The sequence below is a fragment of the Cynocephalus volans genome, chromosome 9 (genome assembly GCF_027409185.1).
Source record: "Cynocephalus volans isolate mCynVol1 chromosome 9, mCynVol1.pri, whole genome shotgun sequence".
Taxonomy (NCBI): Eukaryota; Metazoa; Chordata; class Mammalia; order Dermoptera; family Cynocephalidae; genus Cynocephalus; species Cynocephalus volans.
This window is the reverse complement of record NC_084468.1, coordinates 59,981,987-60,006,835: the sequence shown is the minus strand read 5'-3', so window position 1 is coordinate 60,006,835 and position 24,849 is coordinate 59,981,987. Positions and strand designations below refer to the sequence as shown.

Here is a 24,849-nt window from a genome sequence, read left to right as displayed (position 1 = left end):
ACAGTATTAGGTAGACAGACAGTTGTCTGGGGAACAATGGGAGGGAAGCATGAGAGTGATGAGGCACACTGTGAAGGGAGAGCTCTGTCGCTGAGTGGAGATTGTGGCTAATAAGAATTAGGAAACACAAGACTGGGAGGAAAGTTAGTAGCAGGGACTCAGAATGCTAAGTAGGCAAATGTAATTAAGGGAGTGACTTGCAAATCACTTGATCCCCAAGATTAATTTCATTTTCCTATAGGCCATGTGGGAGAGAGATGTGGATTCATTTATTTTTTTGTTAAAGTTGTCTCCTTATTTGAGCAAAAAGTAAGAAAACTTGAAGACATGTTGCCAGACCTGGAAGAATCAATACAAAATTTGAGGGTAGGGATTGTGTCTGTTTAACTTTATACACACAGTTTACTGTAAACTTCTCATACACAGTGCATTCTTAATGCACATTTACTGAATGAAAGATTAAAATGGACTTGACAAAATTGTTTAGCTATTGTAAAGGGACTTGGAGCAGCAGCAGAGATATGTTGGTGCAGGCACTTTGTAAGACAAACACTTTAAGAAGAGGTGATTTTTGATGAAGGAGCTTTCTTGTCAGTATACCTGCTTACAATAGGATGGGGATAATGTTACATCTAGTGGTTAAATGGCTGCAAATGAGAAGGTGGTGGTTGCAGATGTGTGTGTATATGTGTATGATAAAAAAATAAAAAACAATCAAAATGTTAGTATCTGGAGACAGAGCATTTGAGAAAGCAGCAAATTACAGATACTGGTTCTGTATGGCCTCTAAATTCTGAATTTCAAAACAGTAAACCCTCTGCCACCCTAGTTTTACTTTTCCAGCTCACTGTAATAATTCTCCCCTTCCAATAAACCTGTTATCTATTGACCCTTCTCGCTATTAGTGTTTCCTGTCCTCCTCTTATGCCAGTGAGTGGTTGAAAGTGCTTTAGGCATGCATTTGCCTGATGTTAAAGGAACTCGGCTCCCATTGTCTTGTCATGTCCATGACCTACACGGAACTTGTGATACTTTCTAAGAGAAATGCAGAAACTGAGAATTATGAATTATTAAAATATAATATTTTCCCAACTACATATAGATTGGAATTTCTTGTATCTTCCTTTTTTTGGTGATATTACAATTTTAATCAAATGAATTTTTAATGAATTCCAAGATGCTTTTGATAAGTGGGTTTGTTTAAAGATGTTGTAATAATCCACAGGTATTTCTGTCTCTGTAGTCACCAAAACTTGTAAAGCAAATATGTAGGTAATTTAAGGATTTGCTAACCAAATAATATCAAGGAGAAACTGAGTTAATAACAATTGTTCATGATATTGACAGGAAAAAAAAAAAGAAAAAAGAAAAAAACAATCTTCTCCTTGACATTCTCTAAGACTCAGGAGGGCAAAGATCTCAGTCTTTTTTGATCTGTTATTTATTCCGGGTAATATAACAGTTCTTGGTACATGGAGGTCAGTTAATAATATTAAAAGAATTAAGAAAACATTGAAGTGAAGTCTTCCTGAGTTTTGTGTGCTTTTGTTAAGACCTCCTCACCCTGACAGAACAATTCTGAATAGGAAGATATAATTACAATGGATAGACCTCCCTTGCCTAAGAGACCATAAGGACTCATCTTGTCCTGTCTTACATTTGTTTGTCTTACTCCTCCAGCATTCCAAACCTTTTAGATATCCACCTATACCCAGACTCTCTTTGCCAGAGGGTATGTCATTGTCTAGTCTGCTCCAATCTTTCATCTTTCCCCTATTTCACAAACATCAACTGTGCTTTCTAGAACTCATGAAAATTCATCAGCATGATTCTCTACATTGTCAGTTTCTTTTCTGAGTCTTTGCGGTAACATATTACAAAACTCAAAACCTGTCTTTATCACAAGAACACTGCTTCTACAGAGTACTCAGTAGAGGTGGCTGCGTTTTCCCCAGACACTGTTCCACAGGGCTTTGGATTCAGGTCGATGACCTTGCCTTCTTTGCTATTTCCAGGTGTATCTCTTCTCTTCTCCATCACCGCAGCTTTGAAGAGGCTTCCAGAACACCATACTCCCTCACTACACTTCATTGCAGTAATTTTCTTGTCACACAGTCACTGCTTGTCATTTATAAAAGAGTTTAGCACTTCAGTCACTGTCTTCTTCTCCACTGCCCCTTCATTATCACTTTTGGTGACTTCAACATCCCTGTAAATGATTGTCCTATGCCATGGCCTCTCAATTCCTTCACCTCCTTATTGCCAGCATTTGGATTTCAAAGGTCAGCATTGTTTTCTTTTATCTCAACCACTCTCATGGTAATCCCTTAGACATTGCATTACCAACAACTGCATTGCTTTAAATTCCCAATCGAAGCACTAAACTCTCTGTCTACTCTATTCTGTCTTTTATTAAATAACCAGTAGATGGAAATTTATCTTAAAAACTGATAAACTTCCCTGACTGGAGTCAGAGAGATGTGGCAGAAGAGGAATCAAGAAGATATGCATAGGAGAGATGAATGAGCCTCAAAACAGATTCCCTCCAAAGCTTTCAAAAAAGGTCCTACTTATACCTTATTTCAACCTTGTCAGACTATAAGCAGAGGAACTAGATGAGCCATACCAATACCTGGATTTCTGACCTATACAATTGTGAGATAATAAATTTGGGCTGTTTTAAGCTGCTAAATTTGTGGTAATATGGTATGACAGCAACACAAAAATTATACAGAAGTTAAATAGATAACTGAATCTTAACATGTCCAGAGCAGAATTTACGATACTCCAAATCCTTACACCTTGATCTTTTCTCAGTCTTTTCTGTTTCACTAAATGACACCATTATTCACACAGTTGCTTAAGCCAACATTATCAGAGTTATTTTTAGATTACAGTCATGCACCACATAATGGCGTTTTGGTCAACAATGGACCACATATATGATGGTGGTCAGAGGAATAGGCTATATCATGAAGCCTAGGAATGTGGCAGGCTATCCCATCTAGGTTTGTGTAAGAACACTCTATGATGTTCCCACAAGGATGGAATCGCCGAAGGACTCATTTCTCAGAACATATCCCTGTCATTCAGTGACGTATGACCGTATTTCTTTTCCTCAATCCCAAGATCTAACACATCATCAAATACTTTTGAATATACTTTTAGGCTGTATCCTACGTCTGATTACGTCTTCCCATCTTTATTAATCTGACCCTAGTCTAAGTAACCACCTCTCTCACTGACTCCTGAAATAGCCTCCACTCTTGCTCTCCTAACAGACTGGTATCCATAGAGCAGCCATGGTGATGAACTTTTGAAAATATTAATCATGTAATGTTATCCCCTCATTTAAACCTGCTACATCTTTTGGTAACATGTAGAATAAAGTCCAGAATCCAAAGCCCTTTATGATGTGTTCTGTCTCTGCCTTCTTGATGTTATCTCCTTTCACTCTCCTCCTTTCTCACTGAGTGTGAGCCACATTAACGTTCTTCAGATCCTCCTGCACACAAAATCCATTGCTGCTTCAGATTTTTATGTGTTTGATCCCTTCTGCCTTGAATACTTTGTCTAGATCATTTGTTTCTTAACATTCTTCAGGTCTTTCCTAAAAAATCACTTATCAGAGATGTTTTCCCTGAATATCCTATATAAATAAGCAATCGTCACTATTTGGCATCTCCCTACACCTTCTTTATTATTTTTCAAAGCCTTCCCATGTCTTAAATTTTATTTATGTGTGTGCTATTTTTTATGTCTCACTAGAATGTGAGTTTCATGAGGACAGCAACTTGATTGCCTTCTTTATTGCTGTTTGCTCAGCTACTAGAGGAAACAGAACAGTTCCTGTGTCATGGTAGATTCTTAAAAAGTTATCTGTGGAATGAAAGAGAGCATTAAGCACATATAAATTTAGGTTCACTATAAATGTCTTTGGGAAGTGTTAATTTATAAGTATTTGGTTTGATGGAAATGTGGGAAGTTAAGTGTCCTGAAGGAAAAATGCAATTTTATATGGCCACAGTTAAAAATAGAAATATACAGCTCTCATCACAAAATGAGGCCATTTTCTAAGTAGTTATATTGTAATACTTTTGATTAAAACTTTAATTAATAGTTAGAAATCTAACCATCAGCCTCTTATTGATATCTGAAACCATCTCCTATCTCTTCCTTAGCTTGCAAAATTATTTTCCATATCAAATTCCAAGACTTGTGTCTCCTGTATCAGTTACATACATAGATTTGCTAGAAAGAAGTTTCTTCTCTAGAATTTAACAGTTCACATTAAAGCCTATATGTGAGTAATGATGAGATAGTACTTAGGAATTTTCAGGGGGCATGCTGTGGGGCTGGCTAAGATTCCTTAGATTTAATAACTATTAACATGTTATTTGTGCTTTGTAATTGTGTGACATGTTGCAGTATTTAAGAGGATATCTTCTTGCCTCCTTTTTTACTTCATCACCCTAAGCTGAAAGTCCAGCTTATCTCATTGCATTTTTCCCTAATTACCTCTTTGGTTTCTGGCGACACTAATCTTCATTTGAGTGACATAATTGGAGACAAACTGATGGCTCTCATGACAATAGTAGAGGCTTCATATTGTTGCTCAGCTCTTTATTTTAAACTTCTTGGTATATAATGATTGGGGGTTGTTTCACATTTTCTCTCTAAGATTATTTCTCTCAAAAGCTCAGAACTTTTGAAATATCTCACTCATTCAAAAATGGAAATGATTTTTTTTTTTTTTTGTCTTTTTCGTGACCGGTACTCAGCCAGTGAGTGCACCGGCCTTTCCTACATAGGATCCGAACCCGCGGCAGGAGCGTCGCCGCGCTCCCAGCACCGCACTCTCCCGAGTGCGCCATGGGCTCGGCCCAAAAATGGAAATGATTTTATCCTGAAGGTTCTAAGAAGTATTGGAAATCACATTTTGGGTAATAGAAGCAGTGGTGGTGGTGGTGGCACCTGTCCCAGTGGTACTGGCACCTGTTGTATTTGTTTGTATTAGGGATGAAGGAATTGTGTCAGAAGTATAAACTGGAGGAAGCACAGGGAACCATGGAGCTACAGGTGGACGGGGTCTTGGTTGGAAAGGTGGCTGTGCATAACCTGGGTCATAAGGGCGAGGAAGAAAGGGTAGTGGAATTCTCCCTGGACCACGGGATGAAGGAGGACGTGGTGGAACAAATCCTGGGCCAAAAGGATGAGGTAGTAGAGGAGCAGGAGGAAGTGGTCCAGGTATATATGGTCCCCTGGGGCCTCTTTGACTCTCACCAGGCTGTGGGAAAAAAGTAGTAAATAATTACATTAGATATTTCAAAGTCAAGCATAATAGTGTATTATTTCTACGGTACACAGAATCCTAAGATGGCCCCAAGATTCCTACCCTCTCCTGACATAAGCTGGTCTGAGCTTATCAGGTGAGCCCTTTTAAACAGGTTCTACAATGTCAAGGACAAAAGAAGTCAGAAAAATTTGAAGCTGCAGCAAACAATCAAGGTGCCGTGTTGTGGAGAGGACCACATGGAAGTAAAGGATAGATGGGTTGTAGGAGCTGAGAATGGCCCCTGGCTCACAGCCCACAAGAAAGTAGGGACTTCAGTCCTATAACCATGGGACTGAATTATGCCAACAGCCACACAAGCTTAAAAGAGAACCCTGAGCTGCAGAGTGGAACAGAGCCTTTGCAGCACATTTTCTGCCTTACTCTGAACAGAGAATCCAACAAAGGCAAGCTCAGAGTTATGTACAAAGAAACTGTGAAATAATAATTTTTTAAAAGTATTAATTAGTAATTAGTTATGCAGCAAAACTGTTACATGTGTCCGTGTCATGAAGCCTGAAAGTCTGTGTCAAAGGAAGGAAGAGTTTCTCACTTGTCCTCTGAATACCTAGGCTCTCAGTGAAAGCAGGGATAGCATTGAATGGAAAAAAAAGCTATCATGGACAAAAATCATATTCTTTGCTTACGGTAGAGTAGGTCATTGAAATCCATTTCAAATGAAAGCAAATGCCCTTTCAGGATGGACAAATGTCTCTTTACATCTTATTCAAGATTTCAGGGTTGTTCCATGCCTTGAGCACTAATAAATTGTGAAACTCCTTATTGAGCACCTGCTTTATGCAATATGCTAATGTAGAAACTGGAGGGAACAAAAACAAGTCTTGTGTGAGTTTATAGACTGAGCAACTGCAATACCAGGCAGTGCAAACATGGTCCAAAGGGAGGCAGAATGATAGTCTATGGAGTTTCATGCCAGGGTTTGAGTTCTGCCTTTGCGACTTAGAGGCCCTGGGGTAGTTGTCAAATTAGTTGTAAAATATTACCCATAAAGTGCTTAGGGCATTGCTTGGCTCAGATATAGTGCTCAATAAATGTTTCATACTAATATTTATGTTAACACCTGGTCCAGTGATTTACATAGAGTACAATTTTTGGAAATAAAAATAACTGAAAGGCAGTGCAATAAACAAATACATTAGGGATTTAGAATGATTAGTTTTGAATAGAGGAAAAATTGAAGATTGTCTCACTGAGAAGGCATTTGAAATGAGACTTAAGGAATATAAAATAAGGAGGGGGCATGTGAATAGAAAATGTGCAAATGCTCTGGGGTTGGAAAGAACAAGTCCTAGTCTACTGATAATAAGAAGTCCAGGTTGCTTGGAGAAGACAGTTTGTGTAAGACACACAACTACAGACACTTCTTGTTGTCTTCAGTCCCTTCACCTATTTCTTTGTCTGGCCCATTGCCTCCAATCCAAAGGCTGGGCAGGGTGTATGAAACTTCAGGACTGGTTTTTAATTGTCAAGAAAACAAATCCTTAGTGAAACAAAAAATATTTCACATCATTTTCATTGTTGAGACAACAATAGAATTAGCTGAAAGTACTCATGCCTCCCTAAGTATGTCCTGATATTGATGTAAATATTATTTAACAAAAAATATTCATTTTAAATATTTGTTTTTTTCTTAATCTCTTAATCCAATCAGTGATTAGCTTTCTTTCTCCAAAGGTAATAAGCTCAGTAAAAATGATGACAATACTATGTTAGAAAGGAAAACTACCTACCCTCTCAAAGGGATATAATGGGAGCTGCTCTCTTACAACAATAGTTTTAGGAACAATCCAGCAAAGGCACAAGTACTTTGAATCTAAATTTATTTACATTTTAATGGTGTTATTAATAGACCCTTAAGTGTCAGTGTTGCTTTGAAGATTAAATGAGATAATGTATGTAAAACATTTGGAAAATTAACTGTAACAGAGAAAACACTTAAAAAGTGGCAGACTGACTATTACTACTTACCCCACCCAGATGTAAAGAACTTTCTACCATTTCCATTTCCAACACTTAGCAACTATTAACCATCATGAATCTCATGTAGTTATGTAGTGTAGGGAAAGGCTTATTTCTATTTAAACTGCTTATGTTAAACTGCTTATATTATTGGATAGCCCTCCTTTTCAAATTTATTTTGTAAAAAATAAATCATTGTTAAGTTAATCAAAGCCTGATATTTTAAATTAATAAAATGCTTTTTCTTGTATTCTGAGGACATTAAAATATTGAAAATCAGTATTATAGGGTCAGTAAGACAATATGACCTTACAGATATGTTGAAATGTTTTATTGGCTTATCCAAAATTATGTCATGTATATGATATACTCAGTAATATGGCCAAAGTCATACTCCCTCAGTCACCTTTGAAAGGCCCACTTTTATTCAAGTTTCTGAAAGCAGATGGAAGAGGCATTATTTTGTGTTTTATGTTTCAGAATGATGTAACTTTATGTTGCTTGCTTTGTAGAAGTCCTAGTCTTCTAAGAATAAAAAAGTTAACCGTGTTTTTCCACTTAATATAGTAGATTTCACAGTTCTTAGTTAGAAATTACTCTAGAATTAATCTCCTTTTTGTCACACTGGAATTAATCTAGCCCTACTCTGAAACTGAATATCATTCTACTACTTTAAGAAAATTTTCGTTTTTATTTATTTGTATGACTTTTAGTATCTTCAATGGTGCTCAAGCTACATCCTTTATACGTGATAGGTGTTAATATAAATGTTAGTACTTTCTCAAAATTTAGTATGCAAATATTCTCTTGTATCTTTGGCAAAATGCATCTTCTCAGGTTCCTCTCTCAGACTCTCTTATTCAGTCTGGGATGAGGTCTAAAATACTATATTTTTAATACGTGAGTGAGGTGACTCTGATGTAAAGGATCATGAACTGCATGTTGAGAACGACTATTCTATTTTAACTATCTCATTTTACAGAGTTTAACCTACTTGTGTAATTGCTAGAGTATGGGGACTCACATTTATATACATCTGTATAATGCAGTCTGATATTATAAATCTGAGCTGTTCAATATGGTAGCCATCAGCTGTGTGTGGCCATTTAAATGAAGTTAGATTTTAAATTTAATTTAAAGCACTTGAACAGTGTTTCATCAATGATTGATTGCTATTAATATATAAGAAAGGGTAACATCATTCACGTAAAAATAAATCTTAAGTAATAGTTAATGAGAAAAATACAAAAATGTGTGATAGTGATTAATGTACTTACCGAGAAACATGCTATGAGAGCCCAAAGGCCCAAGATAAAAGACAGTGGTTTCATCCTCATAGTTGCCCTTGAAAGTAAGCACAATGACTGTTCATCATTCCTTTCTGTTTTTTTTTTAATTAAAAAGTACCATTTGTCTCAACACTTGGCATATGATGTAGGTATAGTACTGTACCATTTTAAAGGAATTTGCCTACTATTATTTTGGACTTGTATTTATGTGAAGCAATGTTGGTAGGTTTATAAAATTTGACTATAAAATGATGAAATTCATTTCCATTTTTGACTTATAAACCAACACCAGAGATAATGCCAAAGAGCTGTTCATAAAGTGTTCAAAGCACTAGAAGCTTTTATAGGTAAGGGTTTTGCTTTTAGAATTAACTACTTATTTGCATTTGAACATTTTGCTATTTTTAAATATAGCAGTTACATTACTTTATAGATTTCTGTAGACTTATGTTTGAGATATTAACATTTTAATTAGATCATATGTCATAAATTTAATTTCTTGGGGCACCTCAAAAATAAGGAAAAGAAACAAATCCCCCTGCTAGATATAGTCTAAGGGAAAAGAATCATATAATATATGTACATCCTAGTTTTAATAACATTCTACTAGATTATTTTAGTCCATGAAGAGTATTTTCAAACTGTTTCCGAAAATCTATGTATGGTATATTAAAATCCATGGCAGAGAAAATGGAGGTGTCCAGGTATTTTACTCTCAATTGGTTTAAAATTTACAATATATTTCAAGTATGTGATAGCCCAAGTTCTGGAAAAGCAGCTCCACACACCACTGAGAAAATTGGTTTCCTGACAGTCAACTCTGCTCATAGGCTGAGTGTGTTGGTTGAAAAATGAAAGTCTTGAAAGAATCCTAGGGACAAAATTTCACCAGATACTCAGTTATATGGCTATTTCTTTATGTATTACTCTTCCTATGAAAATTCTTATAAGAAGTTTGAGAAACAACAGCAAAACTACCAATAAAAATATACTGTAGAACAATTCTCTCTCTCAGAGTACACCTGAGAGTATTCTGTTGTTATAAAGCTTAACGAACTTTAAGGTACACCAGGAAGAAAAGTCAATTGTGTACTTGGATTGACTAATGGTCCCAAGGGTCCAACATGGAAGCTCTAGTCTAACACATAAAATTTTCCAAAATTTAACACATTTTACAACTTACCAAATTTTGTGAGTCACATATTCTTTTGGTGAAAATGAATGGTCTATATATAATCCCATAGAAAAGCTATCTTTGAAAGTCTGAGAAAAAGTTAGTATACAAAGTAAAAATTTTTCAGTTTACATTTCTAAGTACCTACCTTTGTATGAGGATCCTTCTTCGGGCTGCTTAATGTGCTGGTCAAAATGACTCTTGCCAGTTAACTTCTGAAAGATAGGAAATAAAGGTTAGAAAAGACAAGAAATCCCAGCTCTTATATGTGTTACAATGGATTCTATTGGCATTAAGAGAAAGGTTAGTTGGAAAATAAAATAACTTCTGGGTCAATGCTCTTTAAACAAACATAGAAAAGTAATTCTTGCCAATTTGGCAGTCCTTTTCCACATTTTTTTTTTCATTTCTGAGGAGGTTTGACCCACTCAATTATTTGGTGTTTTCTAAGGAAACAATAATGAATCGTAATATCCTCTATTTCCTCAGTAAAACAATCTGGGCCTTGTGGTTCACCATTTCCTATTTCTTTTAAAGAAAAAGCACAGCTTTTCTATTCTAAGAAATTTTAATGGATTGTATTTGTTACTTGTTATTATTGCCATATTTCTTATTTTATCTCAAAATTTAGTACATTATGTGGGAAACAAAAAAAAATTGTTTTTAAATTGAACTTTAACATGATCTAGAAAGAATTTGGGAACAAAAATGAAAATTGAAATTATAAGTCACTATTAAATAGATATTGTTATTTATATCACACAGACTCTACCATGGCAGGAAAGTACAGAGTATCTTAAATATATATTGACTATTTGGACCACTGTGCTTATATCTTGTGGGTTTTGTGTATTCTTTTTTCAGTTATAATAATAAAATTACGTCACTGTACTTGGAAGTTTCTATATATATCATCCTATATATTAATTCTCACATTTATGTAACATTAGCCTAATTGCGTAAATACTTTTGAAGGATGAGAAAAGTGAGTGATTGGATTAAGATTTTAATCTAAGTTTGGAAATAGGAAAAAAATCTAGTGGTGGGAGATGGGGAACAGTCAAATGGTTCATTCAGTTTCTCAGTTTTAACTATATTTTCTTTCCCTGTGCCTGTGTTATTTAAAAAAATTTAAATTATTTAAAAGACCCTCAAATGGACATTTTTTAGGAAGTTCCCTTTTACCAGTGAAGAACTACACTTGATCTTAGCCAAAAGGCCAAGAAGCAATGCCAGTGAGAACTAATGAGATCAACTGAGTTTTAAAATATTGTGGGGTCCTTGCCATTATTAAGTTGAGATACTTAATTAAACAAAAATATGATGACACATAAAGTTCTCGATTATGGGGAAATTATACGGAGGCCTTTTTAATTTGGAGTGGATGTTTACTTGAAAGTCACAGCCTTGTATTTTTGATAAATTCAGGCTTTGAGATAAATTTTTCCTATGCTAGATGGTTCTACACTCTCTAGTTTTTACAAGTTATTATATAATAATGATAATAGATATTATTTATTAAACCTTTACCATATTCCATGTGGCAGGATGAAACGAGTTCTACTATAATCTGTTTTACACACAGGTACTAATTAGCTGAGTGTGACTTGGCCCTATGTCTGCCCACTTCAAGGCCTCAGTCCTTAACCACTATTTCTTCTTGCCTCCCAAATCTAAATAATCTCTGTAGATCTAACTAACCTTATGTTATAGCACACCACAGAGATTAATCAAGTGGACTTATTGTCAGGTCATTCTACTTCAAAGCCCTGTACCAACATTTATGAGCTGGGTGATACTGAACACACTATTTTACCTCATTGTGCCTCAGTTTTTTCATTTGAAAAATGTGGATATTTATAATTTCTATGTCATGGAGTTTAGTCATTTCTCAGCTCTTTCATTTATTCATTCATGTATTCACTCATTCAGCATTTATTGAACAGTTATTGTGTGTCAGACAGTGCAAGTTGTTGAATACAACCTATTTAAATGCTTAGTGTTTTAAAAGTCCTTTGAGAGTCATAGGTAGTGCAGGAATAAAGCCACACTTTCAGAGTTGGCCTTAGTTTTAAATTACTGTACTTAATTGCATTTGCTTTTTCAGAGTTTTGCTGCCTTTTAAAAAAGTCTAACTACAAAATCAAGTGTAATAATTTGTAATTACCGGTTTGCTAATCTTAGCCTCCAATCTGTTGCTGAACAATTGTACACTGAAACAGAATCCTCACTAGATTCTATTTCTAAGTTAACACGGAAGGTTCAATAACCCCCTTTCTTCTCTGACAATAATTTAGTTTGTGAAAAGATGAATGTCTCCTTCTTGTTTTGATGCCAGCATATTTATCAGCCTATTATTTCAATCAAGGTGTGATTGGAACAAATCATTGGCTCTGAGGGAGTTAGGATGAACATTGGCAAAGCTGAAGGACACTTTCTGAGTGTCTTGTGACCAACAGTAGGAGATCAACACAAGCAAACGGAAGCACATGTCTGTTAAGAAACAGCAACAGTCACTCAAGTTAATCTTGAATTAACTCATGGCTTTAAAAGATCCTGACTGAATACTTTCTAGAACAATACCTTATGTTAGAGCTAATGTCTCAGGTCACAGGAAATTCAAGGTGACAGTAGAGTCATATTATTGTTCCTGCAGAGACATGTGATAGAGGGAAAATATTTTCCTGATTATAATTAGATTAGCAGAATAAAACGCAGTCAAGCAGCAGCGTGTTTGAAGTCGGCCGCCCTGTTGGACTACACTTACTTCTGCTGAAATACAGAAATAACTGTCTTTTTGAACCTATAGAAAGTATATAAATGTACTTCTAGATTATTGAGGAGGAGGTGATTTGGCTTCTGGGTTAATAAACCTTAAATATGTATCATGTTTTGGAATTTACCTATTGCTTAAAAAAAATTCGGTGAAATAAGGGAGGTGGCTGCGGCGCAGAGGCAGGCTCAGCCGCGCCGGGTGGGGGCGTGAGGTCTGGGGATGTGAGGTCTGGAGTGAGTTGGCGGCGGCGGTGACGAGCAGCGCTTCAGCGGAGGAGCTCGCCCGCTCTCTCCTCTGGCTCTTTGGCCTCCACCTGCAGTCCCTTGGCCTCCGCGCCGCGGGGACGGGAGGGCAATGGCGGGGGCCTATGTCGCTGGGTCTGGCAGCAGCTGGGTTTTGACCCACCACATCAAAGTGACACAAGAACTATTTACACAGCCGGAAGGTTTCCTCAGCATGGCCTTTACACACCTCGGAAATTTATAGATAACCGGATCATTTCATCTAAGTATACTGTGTAAAATTTAATTCCCCCAAATTTATTTGAACAATTCAGAGGAGTGGCAAATTTTTATTTTCTTATATTTTTGTTTCAGCTTATGATGGATACATCTCCCAGTCCAATTACCAGTGGACTTCCATTATTCTTTGTAATAATAGTAGCTGCCATAAAGCAGGGACGTGAAGATTGGTTATGACATAATGCAGATAATGAAGTAAATGGAGCTACTGTTTATGTTGTTTGAAGTGGTGGCCTTGTAAAAACTAGATGAAAAGCATTTGGGTGGGTGACATTTTCTGAATAGCCAAGGATGAAATTTTCCAAGCAGATTTGGTGTTTCTGTCCTCAGATTGGCTTCAGAACCTCACAAGGTTCATGTCACTTTACAACTGCTAGTTTGGATGGAGAAACTAACCTGAAGACATGTGGCAGTTCCAGAAACAGCAGTATTACAGACAGTTGACAGTTTGGATATGCTTGTAGCTGTGACAGAATGCCAGCAACCAGAAGCAGACTTGTACAGATTCATGGAAAAAATAATAACTCAACAGATGGAAGAAACTGTAAGAACTCTGGGCCAGAGAGCCGCTTGCTTCATGGAGCCAAATTAAAAAACACAAAAGAAATTTTTGGTGTTGCTATATACAACCAAATGGAAACTAAGATAGCATTAAATTACATGAGCAAGTCACAGAAACGATCTATTGTAGAAGAGTAAATGAATTCATTTCTATAATTTATCTAATAATCCTTATTTTGGAAGCCATCATCAGTACTATTTAGAAATGTCCATGGCAAACTTAAGAAAAATGGGATGAACCTTGGTATAACCAAAAAACAGAACATCAAAGAAATAATAGTCAGATTTTAATATTTATTTCAGACTTCCTTGATTTTTTGGTACTTTACAATTTCATCATTCTGATCTCCTTATATGTGACAGATGAAATGCAGAAATTTCTTGGATCATTTTATATTGGCTGCGATCTTGATCTCTGTCATGAAGAATAAGATCAAAAAGCTCAAGGCAACACTTCTGATTTGAATAAAGAGCTTGGACAGGTGGAGTAATGTGTTTACAGATAAAACTGGTACAGTGACAGAAAATGAGATGCAGTTTTGGGAATGTTCAATTAATGGTATGAAATATGAAGAAATCAATGGTAGGTAGACTTCTACGAAAAGACCGACACCAGACTCTTCAGAAGGGGACGCATCTCAGTAGTTTATCTCATCTTAACAACTTAACTCATCTTACATCCAGTTCCTGTTTTAGAGCCAGTCCTGAAAATGAACCTGAACCAATTAAAGCGCACGATCTTTTCTTTAAAGCAGTCTCTGTCACACTGTACAGGTTAGCAATGTTCAGACTGATGTCTTTGGTGATGGTCCCTGGAGATCCATCCTGGCACCTTCCTGATTGGAGTTCTATGCATCTTCACCAGATAAAAAGGCTCTAGTAGAAGCTGCTGTTGGTATTGGATTTACTGGCAATTCTGAAGAAACTATGGAAGTTAAAACATTTGGGAAACTGGAATGGTATAGACTACTTCATATTTTGGAATTTGATTCAGATCATAGGAGAATGAATGCAATTGTTCAGGCACCTTCAGGAAAAGATATATCTGCTTGCAAATGGCCAGATGTTTGAAAACTGGACATTTGGTACTTTGGTCTTCACAGCCATGGTTATTACAATCACAGTAAAGATGGCTTTGGAAACACATTTTTGGACTTGAGTCAACCATCTTTTTACGTGGGGATCTATTTTATTTCATTTTGTATTTTCTTTGTCTTATGGAGGGATTCTCTGGCCATTTTTGGGCTCCCAGAATACGTATTTTGTGTTTATTCAACTCCTTTCAAGTGGTTTTGTTTGGTTTGCCATAATCCTCATGGTTGTTACATGTCTATTTCTTGATATGTAAAGAAGGTATTTGACCGACAGCACCATCCTACAAGTGCTGAAAAGACACAGCTTACTGAAACAAATTCAGATATCATGTGCTTGAACTCCGTGTGCTGTTTCCCAGAAGGAGAAACAGCACGAGTGTCTGTTGTAAGAATTCTGGAATGAATTATAGGAATATGTAGTCTAATCCATGTCAGCAGATCATGGAGTGTACCGGATCCTTTCTACACCAACAGGAGCATCTTGACTTTCTCCACAATGGATTCATCTACTTGTTAAAGGGGCAGTAGTACTTTGTGGGAGTCATTTCACCTCCTGTCCAAAAATTCAGTGTGATTGTCCTGTTAATGACCACCCTAGCTCTGAAATTACTTTCTGAAATCTCTGGAGAGTTTATACACCCACTTAGAGTTATATGACAAATAAACCAGAAACATTAACAGGAACCCTTCCTATCCCCCTTACTTTGAATCTGAACATGTTAAAATTTGTGAGTAAAGAGACATTTAAGAAAAAAATTTCTGTGGACATATCTGTCATTCTGGGATTAGTCAGTGATGTCATGGGCCCTGAGAGAAAATTTAACACTTTTGCATTAAAGAAGTCTGGCATGATGAGATGAGATTAATGAAAGAACTTGTAGGCTGAAGAAAAGCTATAGCTCTGACTTGTATAGCATAGATGTTGCAGGAGACCCACACTATGAAGATCTGTAAAATTTCTGGAAATTGGCTATGAATTTTGCCATGGAGCTTCCAAGTAGTGCATATTAAAAGAAAGATAAAATGAGATTAAAAATTCACAATATTCATAAAATAAAATTGTGGTAATTGCTTAAGAGAAGTAGCTTTCCTATATGCTGAGAGCCATGAGAAAATTTCCCATTTATTTTCAAGCAAGAAGTGTGTTATTCCATAGTAATAGTGAAAGTGTTCTTTGTAAAGTAACCTGTGTCCCTAGCCTGTGAATGTAAGCAAGTGTACAATTACCCTTTACTCAGAACTTTGCTACACCGATAACCTCAACCATGTAACCAAACAAATTCAGAAATATTTCTTTGGAAATATTTCTGCTTCATCTTAATTTCCAAAATATATTTCCTTTGTCACAACTTCACTTTCTTAAAAAAGATCTGACTCTATACACGTTTTCTCCCAAAACTACATTAAATATTTTAAAACATTTTCATTACTGGTGGGACATTTCTTGTTGAATAGATCATGTTATGTTTATTTTCTCATTTAATATGCAAAATAACTCTAAGACGTAGTCAGGAAGATATTAACATCCTAGTCTTTTAAATGAAGAAAGTGCCTCAGAGAGGGGCAGAATTAGTACAAAGACTGTGTTAAATTTATTTAATAAGATTTATTCCTAAAATAATTATTCATGGTCTAGTGGTAAGAATTTGTTACCTCAAAATAATGAAAGACTCTAAAAGTAAATTCTATTAAAATAATGAAGGATGCCCATATCATCACCTAAAAGTTCAGAAAAATGCCTTAAATAGCAGCTTTATATTTTGGGGAAACAGTGTATTATGCCCTTAAGTAGGACTGGTAAAGGGACATGAAAATCAACTACAATGTATATCGAGAAGTTAAAATAAAAAAAAAAGAAATAAAAAAGATCTCAGTTCCAGAATTGACTTCGACACCTATGAACAGTGTGGCCTCGAGAATGCACATAAGCCTTTCAGAGCTTTATTTTCTTCTTTGTGAAATGATAAAGTTAAATTGAATAGCTCCCTGTGCTCCCCATTATAAGCAGATCTAGGTTCTGAGGGACATAAAGTTTGTACAATGTTGGGAGCTGACTATAAGAAAAAGAATACAAGTTTATGATTATAAAATGCCACTTGAAGACCATATGCGAGCAGAAGTTATGAATGCACAATGGTCAGAATGAATCTGAAGTTCACCTGATGTAACGGAGGTGTGTCCAAGGAGAAGTTGAAATAGTAAGAGAAAGCAATGTTAACCAATGGTAGTTAAAATATCATACTTCTTCAGATTTTATAAACACATGACCTTTTGAACATGTTGCTGTAGCCTTTTAGAGGGCCTTAGAATCTCAACAACGAAGACCCGAAGCTTTAGTTTCATTGTCATTAATCTTCTACTGGGCCCCTTTGAGCTCTCATACTTTTGTTCTAAACCTTGATGTGTGTACTAACCACCTGGAGATTGGTGAAAACTAAAATTCAGAGTCCCAGTGTCTGAGGTTCTGATTTATTAGGTTTGTGAAAATTATACGGAAGGACTATCAAAGGCTGAGTGTGAAGGCCAGAAAGTGTTCCTCAGAGTATGTAAATAAATTCCAATGTCCTGCAGGCAAAGGGCAGAAGAGTCTGAAGACCAGACCCAGCACTCAGTTATAAGAAAGCAGAGTTCTGTAGAAGCCTGAACTCTCATTGTAGGCAGATCCACAATACCAGGTTTACGGCCTTGACCAGGAAAGAATGGGACTCTCTGTTCAGCTGGTGAGTTGGCCAGGGGCTGGTTGGTGTAGTATGATCTTGGCTGGGACAGCTCCCCTGTCTTCCACATGTCTCTCACATCCCTCCAGCTAGTCTGGGTAAGCTCTTATGGTGATGTAAGAAGTTCAGAAGAAAAAACAGAAATGTGCAGATGATTTTTTCAAACCTCTGCTTTTTTCAAGTTTGATTAATGCAGTATTGTCCCTTGGCCAAAAAATACTAATGGTCAAGCCCAGAGACAGTGCAAGAGTATACAACCAAAGGACTTGCATAAAGAGAAGTGTGAAAAATTGGGCCATTAAATCAAAAACCTGCCACACTTGATGTCCCCAGTGCCTATTTTTGAGGAATCCAAATTGGGCATACTCTTGATCAGGGTTTCTCAACCTTGGTACTATTGACATTTTGGGTCAGAATATTCTTTGTTGTGCAGACTGTATTGTACATCTCTGTCCTCTAGCCACCAGATGCCAGTAGCACTTGCCCAGCTGTGATGGCCAGAAATGTTCAAGACATTGCCAAATGTTCCCGGGTCAAAATATCACCCCAGTTGAGAACAACTAGTCTACATGAAGCAATAACTCTTTATTTGAGCTCCTAATTAACTCGCTTATATTTTATTCTCAAAATGGTGGTTTTTGATTTTGACCACCCTGAACACTAGAGCAGTATGGAGAGTGGATTGTAGGGAGTGAAACTGGAGGAAGCCAGGCCTATTAAGAGGTTTTTATAGTTGTCCAGGTGAACTTGGGTAGCCACAATGGGACTACGAAGAAGTGGACAGAATCAAGATATTTTCAAGGGGTGTAATCAACAGTTCTTTTTGATGGACTGAATATGGTGGTGGAAGGAGAGTGATGTTGAGGATAATGCTCATGAGTCAGGTAAGAGTTCAGGAAGAAGTTGGTAACTGAGCCAAGAGGGCTGAATTTTTCTGGGGCGTATGGAGATAATTAGAAGGTTATTTCAGGATGATAGAGAGTTGTGAGCCAAAGCAATGAAGTGGAAGATGGTATGTACATAGTTAACACTGAACCTAGGCTGGAGGACATAACAGCATAAAGAGGCTTCTAGGGAAACCTGGCAAAAGAGATAGCATATAGATGGAGCTTTCTTCTGCCATCGAAAAATGATGTAGGTATACACTCAGGAGAAGTAATAAAGATTGAGATTTTACCAAGTCGATAGGGTATTAGGAAAAAAATGAAAAGAAAGTTAAAAGTATTGGCAAGATAATGTTTGAATTGATGGACCATAAAATCTAAGCTGAGTAGGAAAGAAAGTTGGCAGGATCAAGGAGATAGTAGATAGTAAAAAAAAACAGGAGCCTGTGAGTTAAAGAACTGCCATAGTAAGAATAAACAAGTGATAGGCCTGGCAGTATGAGAAGAGTGGTGTCTGGACATATGAGTTTATAGATGGAGTATACCTGTGTGAGGACAAGTACAGGTTATTTCAGTAACTGACAGGAAATAAAGATCATTCAGGATGAAGAGATCAAGGAATAGAGAAATCTGGGTTTCACTGGATTGTCTATGTGGACCATGAAGTTTCTCAGAACCATGGTCACACTTGGGATAGAGAAACACTGTTGATCCAAAGTTCTTCAAAGAGTGAGAGTGGGGACTGAAAGACAGATAGCAGTAATAAAATGTAGAAAGAGGGAGGACTCAATGGCACAGGCTTCATTTAAGCAGGAATTGGCTTCTGTGTTAGTTGGCTTTGCTGTAGTAACAACAATAAAACCTTGGTGACTAACAAAAATATTTATTTCTCTCATGTCACATATTGGCAGCTGTTGGCAGCATGTTTCTGCAGCTCCATTGTCTTCTCTGTCCAAGACTCAGGTTGAAGAAACAGTCCCTATTCAGGGCAGTCAGCTCCTGAGGGCAAGAGTAATGGAATTCCGGCTTTCAGTTTGACTACCATGACTTGAACTCACATTTCAATGACCAAAGCAAGTCACATCTCCAAGCCTGATGGTGAGGTGGGGAAGTATACTCTGCCTGGAGGGAGGCCCTGCAAGCTGTATGGCAAGGATTGAAAATGTAAAATCTTTTCATAAGAGAGGTGGAAGTAAATGATTGGGAGCACTGGTACCATCTGCTGCAGTTGAGAAGCAACAGAAAAGAAGATGATAATCCACCTCACCTCCTTGAGATTGAGGGTTGAGGAAGAACCACTAGCCTCCCCTTGCAAGGGTCCATTTATTTCTCGTAAAGAAGCAATCTTTTTTTTTCCATGAGAATATATTTAACATTACTCAATAGGCAAAACCCAAAAGCAAATTGACCAATGTTTTTGTTTTTTTTGTTTTCTGGATTTTTTTTAGTTTTGTTTTACTTTATTTGGCCACTAAATTGTTTACTTTTAAAAAATTTATGCATATTTATGAGGTACAGAGTTGACTGTCGGTATTCATGTACAATATATGATGATCAAATCAATATTATCAGCATGTTCATTATTACAAATGGTAATTACTTTTCGTGTCTCTTACCCAAATATTCCCTATCCCCTCTCTCCACCCTCTCCTTCTCACCTCTAGTAACTATATGTCTCTTCTCTGCTTCTGAAAGTTTAGCATTTAATTGTGGTCTGTGTTTCTTTGTTTCTTAGCTTCCACTTATGAGTGAGGACATGCAGTATTTCTCTTTCTGTGCCTGGCTTATTTCATTTAACATGATTTTCTCTAAGCTCATCCATGTTGCTGCAAATGGCAGAATTACATTATTTTTTATGGCTGAGTAGTATTCTGTTGTTTATGTATACCACATTTTCCTTATTCAGTCACCCACTGATGGACATTTAGGTTGGTTCTGTATCATGGCTGTTGTAAACAGAACTGTGATGAACACGGAAGTGCAGGTATCCCTTTGACATGATGATTTCTATTCCTTTGATATATACCCAGAAGTGGGATTGCTGGATTGAATGGTAGGTTTATCTGTAGTTGAGAAAAGTTCATACTGTTTTCTGTAATGGCTATGCTGATTTACAGTCCAACCAGCAATGTAGAAGAGTTCCCTTTTCTCCACATTCTAGCCAGCACTTGTTATTCTTAGTCTTTTGGATTTTAGCTGGTCTAGCTGGGGTACAATATATCTCAACGTGGTTTTGATTTGCATTTCTTTGGTGATTAGTGATGTTGAGCATTTTTTCATGTACCTGTTGGCTATTTGTGTGTCTTCCTTTGAAAAATGTTTATTCAGCTACTTTGCCCATTTTTAAATTGGATTATTTGTGTTTTTACTGTGAAGTTGTTTGAGTTCCTTGTATATTCCAGATATTAATCCCTTGTCAGATGTATGGTTTGCAAATATTTTCTCCTGTTCATTGGGTTTTCTTTTCACTCTGTTGATTGTTTCCATTGCTGTGCAGAAGCCTTTTCATTTGGTATAATCCCATTTATTTTTCTTTTGTTACTTGTGCTTTGGGGGTCTTATTCATAAAATTTTTTTCCCAGTCCTACATTCTGAACTATTTTCCTTATGTTTTCTTCTGCTAGTTTTATGGTTTCAGGTCTTATACTCAACTTAGGTCTTTAAGCCATTTTGAGTTGATTTTAGTGAGAGGTATGTGTCTAATTTCATTCTTCTACACGTGGATATCCAGGTTTCCCAGCACCATTTACTGAAGAGGCTGTCTTTTCCCCAGTGTATGTTCTTGGTGCCTTTTTCAAAGATCAGTTGGTTGTAAGTACCTGAGTTGATTTCCACGTTCTCTATTCTGTTCCGTTGGTCCATGTGTTTGTTTTTATGCCAGTACCATGTTGTTTGGATACTATAGCTTTATAGTATAATTTGAAGTCAGCTAGTGTAATGCCTCCAGTTTTATTTCTTTTGCTCAGGAATGCTTTGGCTACTTGGGGTCTTTTATTTTATTCCATATGAATTTTAAGATTGTGTTTTCTATTTCTGTGAAGAATATCATTGGTATTTTGATGAGGATTGCATTGAAACTGTAGATCGCTTTGGGTGGTACAGACATCTTTATGATATTAATTCTTCCAATCCATGAACAAGAAATATTTTTCCATCTTTTGATGTCTTCTTTAATTTCTAATAGCAGAAATTTGTAGTTCTCATTGTAGAAATCTTTCATCTCTTTGGTTAAATTTATTCCTATGTATTTTATTCCCTTGGTACTATTGTAAATGGGCTTGCTTTCTCAATTTCTTTTTCTGTTTGTTCATTGTTGGTGTATAAGAATGCTACTGATTTTTGCATGTTGATTTTGTATCCTACAACTTTACTGAAAATGTTTATCAACTCTAAGAGTTTTTTTGGTAGAGTCTTTAGGTTTTTCTATATATAGGGTCATGTCATCTGTGAACAGTGACAATTTGACTTCATCTATTCCAATTTGGATGCCCTTTCTTTCTTTCTCTTGCCTGATTGCTCTGGCTAATACATCCAATACTATGTTGAATAGGAGTGGTGAGAGTGGGCATTCTTGTCTTGTTCCTGTTCTTAAAGGAAATACTTTCAGTTTTTCCCCATTCAGGATGATATTGGTGGTGGGTTTGTCATATATGGCTTTTACTGTGTTGAGATATTCTCCTTCTGTTGAGGGTCTTTATGATGAAGAGATGCTAAATTTTTTCAAGTACTTTTTCTGTGCCTATTGGGATAATCATATGGTTTTTGTCCTTGCTTTTGTTGATGTGGTGTATCACATTTATTGATTTGTGTATGTTGAATGATCTTTGCATGCCTGGGATGAATCCCCCATGGTCATGGTGTATAATCTTTTTGATGCACTGTTGTATTCTGTTTGCTAATAGTTTGTTGAGGAGTTTTACTTCTATGTTCATCAATGATATTGGCCTGTAGCTTTCTTTTTTTGTTGTGTCTTTGGTTTTGGTATCAGGGTGATCCTGGCCACATAGAATGGACTTGGGAGAATGGCCTTTGTTTCAATTTTTTAGAATAGTTTGAGAAGGATTGGTGTTAATTCTTTTAAAAATGTTTGGTAAAATTTAGCAGTGAAGCCTTCTGGTCCTGGGCTTTTCTTTGTTGGGAGACTGCTGATTACTGCATCAGTCTTGTTGCTTGTTATTGGTCTGTTCAGGTCTTGTATTTCTTCTTCTTTCTTCAGTTTTGGTAGTTTGTATGTGTCCAGAAATTTATCCATTTCCTCCACATGTTTGAATTTGCTGGCATATAGTTGTTCCTAATAGTCTCTAATGATTCTTTGTATTTCTGTGGCATTAGTTGTAATGTCTCCTTTTTCATTTATGATTTTTGTTATTTGGGTCTTCTTTCTTTTTAGCTAATCTGGCCAATGGCTTGTCTATTTTGTATATCTTCTCAAAAAACCAACTTTTTGTTTTGTTGGTTTCTTTGTATCATTCTTTCAGTCTCTACTTCATTTAGTTCTACTCTGATCTTAATTATTTCTTTCTGTCTACTAGTTTTTGGATTAGATTGTTCTTGTTTTTCAAGTTCTTTGAGATTGAAACTAGGTGTTTTATTTAAAGTCTTTCTATTCTTTTGATGTAAGAACTTATTGCAATAAACTTCCCTTAGTATTACTTTTGTGGTATCCCATAGGTTTTGGCAAGTTGTACTTGTATTTTCATTCATTTCAAGGAACTTTTTTTTTTTTTTTTTTTTTTTTTTTTTGTCGATTTTTCGTGACCGGCACTCAGCCAGTGAGTGCACAGGTCAGTCCTATATAGGATCCGAACCCGCGGCGGGAGCGTCGCTGCGCTCCCAGCGCAGCACTCTACCAAGTGCGCCACGGGCTCGGCCCTCAAGGAACTTTTTGATTTCCTGCTTTATTTCTTTTTTGACCCACTGGTTGTTCAAGGAAGTGTTGTTTAATTTTCATGAATTTGTATAGTTTTTATAGTTTTGTTTGTTGTTAATTTATAGTTTTATTCCATTGCAGTCTGAAAATATACTTGATATGATTTTAATCTTTTAAACTTTGTTAAGACTTAATTTGTGACCTAACATGGGGTCTATCCTGGAGAGTGATCCATGTGCTGATGAGAAGAATGTGTATTCTATCATTGCTGGATGAAGTGTTCTGTATACATCTGTCAGTCCATTGGTCTAAGATGTTGTTTAAATCCAATATTTCTCTGCTGTTTCTTTGTCTAGATGACCTGTCCAATGCAGAAAGAGGCATGTTAAAGTCCTCAACTATTACTGTGTTGGGATCTATCTCCCGCCTTAGATCCAATAACAGTTGTTTTATATATCTGGGTGTTCCAATGTTGGGTGAGTAGATATTTATGATTGTTATGTCTTCTTGCTGCTCTGATCCTTTTATCATTATATAATGTCCATCTTTGTCTCTTTCTATAGTTCTTGGTTTGAAGTGCATTTTATCTGATATAAATATGGCAACTCCTGCTCATTTTTGGTTTCCATTTGCATGAAATGTCTTTTTCTATCCCTTCACACTATTAGTATTTGTGTGTCTTTATTGGTGAAGTGAATTTCTTGTAGGCAGCAAATAGTTGGGTCTAATTTTTTAATCCATTCAGCCAGTCTACCTCTTAAGTGGGGAATTTAGTTCATTTGCATTCAGTATTGTTATTGAAAGGTATTGCCTTATTTCTGCCATTTTGTTCATTTCTCTGTGGTTGTTTTATATTTCTTTTGTTCTTTTCTTTCCCTTTTATTGTTTATCTTTGCTGTTGGGTGTTTTTTTGTAGTGATAAAATACATTTTCTTTCTCTTTCTTATTTGCATATCTCTTCTACTAGAGGTTTTAATTCTTTCTTGTGTATTTATGGTGACTTATATTTCTCTTTTGATTCAAGATGTAGGACTTCCTTGAGGATTTGTTGGAGGGCTGGTCTTGTGGTGGTGAATTCCTGACGTTTTTGTTTGTCTGGAAAAGATAATATTTCTCCTTCATTTCAGAATGAAAGCTTTGCTTGATACAGTATTCTTGGATGGCAGGTTTTTCTTTTAGCACCTTGAATATGTCATTCCACTCTCTCTAGGGCCTCTGTTGAGAAGTCTGTTAGCTTAATGGGGACTCCCTTAGAGTGATATGACACTTTTCTCATGCTGTTTTCAGAATTCTTTCTTTGTCTTTGACTTTTCAATATTTTACTAAGTGTGTCTCAGGGAGGTCCTTTTTGTGTTGCATCTATTTGGGGATCTTTGAGTTTCTTGGATATGTAAGACTGTCTCTCCCAATATTTGGAAAGTTTTCAGCTATTATTTCATTAAATAGGCTTTCAATGTCTTTTCCTTACTCTTCTCCTTCCTGTACCCTATAATACAGATACTTATGTGCTTAAGATTATCAGAAAGATTTCACAGGTTTTCTTCATTTTTTAAAATTCTTTTTTCTTTTTGATCCAACTGTATTAATCCAAAAAGCCTGTTTTCTAGTTTGAAGATTCTTTCTTCTGCTTGTTCTAGACTTCTGTTTATGT

General features: G+C 36.3%; 2 pseudogenes; one reads left to right on the top strand and one right to left on the bottom strand.

The window, feature by feature from the left end:
* The first annotated feature begins 5,067 nt into the window (after positions 1-5,067).
* LOC134385719 (phospholipid-transporting ATPase IF-like) lies at positions 5,068-15,244 on the top strand (annotated as a pseudogene).
* On the bottom strand, positions 10,888-11,006 carry LOC134386641 (U2 spliceosomal RNA; annotated as a pseudogene).
* Positions 15,245-24,849: the final 9,605 nt, after the last annotated feature.